Raw genomic sequence first — 1377 nt, forward strand, 5'->3', positions numbered from 1 at the left:
TCAAAAGACCAATCCGCTGTCTCACTATCCTGAGAAGAAACCATGCATTTGTATCTCAATACCTTAATCTTTTCATGCCCTTTGGTAGAGGGAAAAATGATCCCCTCCCTTTTTTTTTTTTTTAAGTGAAAGAAGGTTTATTCAGGAAGATACACACTCCATAGAAAGAGTGTGGGCCATCTCAGAAGATGAGGCACCGGGGTTGTCAGTTTTCATAGCACTGGGTAATTACAAGCATTCAAAAAATGCTTACTGAGGAGGCCCAGAGGCCCCCAGTTTGGCCAGCCATGTTCCTCTCCGCAGTGCTACAGGCCCGCGTGGCCGGCCTCGCCACCCACTGGGGAAAACATATAAGAAATCTGCATAAGACAGCTGTTCAGAATGGAGCTGGAGGAGCCTTATTTGTGCACAGAGATACTCCTGGAATAACCCAGAAACTCCATTTGATTTCACACCAGAAAACTATAAGAGGATAGAGGCCGTTGTGAAAAACTAGCCAGAAGGGGATAAGGCAGCAGCTGTGCTTCCAGTTCTGGATTTAGCCCAGAGACAGAATGGATGGCTGCCCATCTCTGCTATGAACAAGGTTGCAGAAATTTTACAAGTACCTCCAATGAGAGTGTATGAAGTAGCAACTTTTTACGCAATGTATAAGTGAAAGCCTGTTGGAAAGTATCACATTCAAGTCCGCACTACCACACCTTGCATGCTCCAAAACTCCGACAGCATACTGGAAGCCATTCAGAAAAAACTTGGAATAAAGGTTGGAGAGACTACACCTGACAAACTTTTCACTCTTATAGAAGTCGAATGTTTAGGGGCCTGTGTAAATGCACCAATGGTTCAAATAAATGACAACTACTATGAGGATCTGACACCTAAAGATATTGAAGAAATTATTGATGAACTGAAGGCTGGCAAAATCCCAAAACCTGGGCCAAGGAGTGGACGCTTCTCCTGTGAGCCAGCTGGAGGTCTTACCTCTTTGACTGAACCACTAAAAGGACCTAGGTTTGGTGTGCAAGCAGGCCTTTAATTTATATTTGCTGTAAATATGTCAGTGGAGGAATAAAATATGACTCTCCTATATACCTTAAAAAAAAAATGTGCTTATTGAGAGCTTCCTGGGTTCTTACAGGCTGTTCCACTGTATCCCCCAGAGTACACCCTCTTCTATTCCTCTCTCTCACTTTTGTGTCCTGGGCTCTTCCTCCAGCCCTACCCTTTTTCTACGCCCCCATCCCAATTTCCATCCTGACCCTGTGTCGCCAGACTCTCCCTTTCCCCTTCTGTATGCCCACTGCCTTCCCTAAGCCTCTAGGTCTCCACTCCCCCTCCTCTCCATATTCCCCTATCTCTGCCATCACAGGCAGAAGC

The 1377-nt window shown here is 45.5% G+C and overlaps 1 pseudogene; it reads left to right on the forward strand.

Annotated features, from left to right (window-relative positions):
* The first annotated feature begins 274 nt into the window (after positions 1-274).
* Positions 275-1069, forward strand: LOC783686 (NADH dehydrogenase [ubiquinone] flavoprotein 2, mitochondrial-like; annotated as a pseudogene).
* Positions 1070-1377: the final 308 nt, after the last annotated feature.

This window comes from Bos taurus, chromosome 5 (assembly GCF_002263795.3).
Source record: "Bos taurus isolate L1 Dominette 01449 registration number 42190680 breed Hereford chromosome 5, ARS-UCD2.0, whole genome shotgun sequence".
In the NCBI taxonomy this organism is placed as follows: domain Eukaryota; kingdom Metazoa; phylum Chordata; class Mammalia; order Artiodactyla; family Bovidae; genus Bos; species Bos taurus.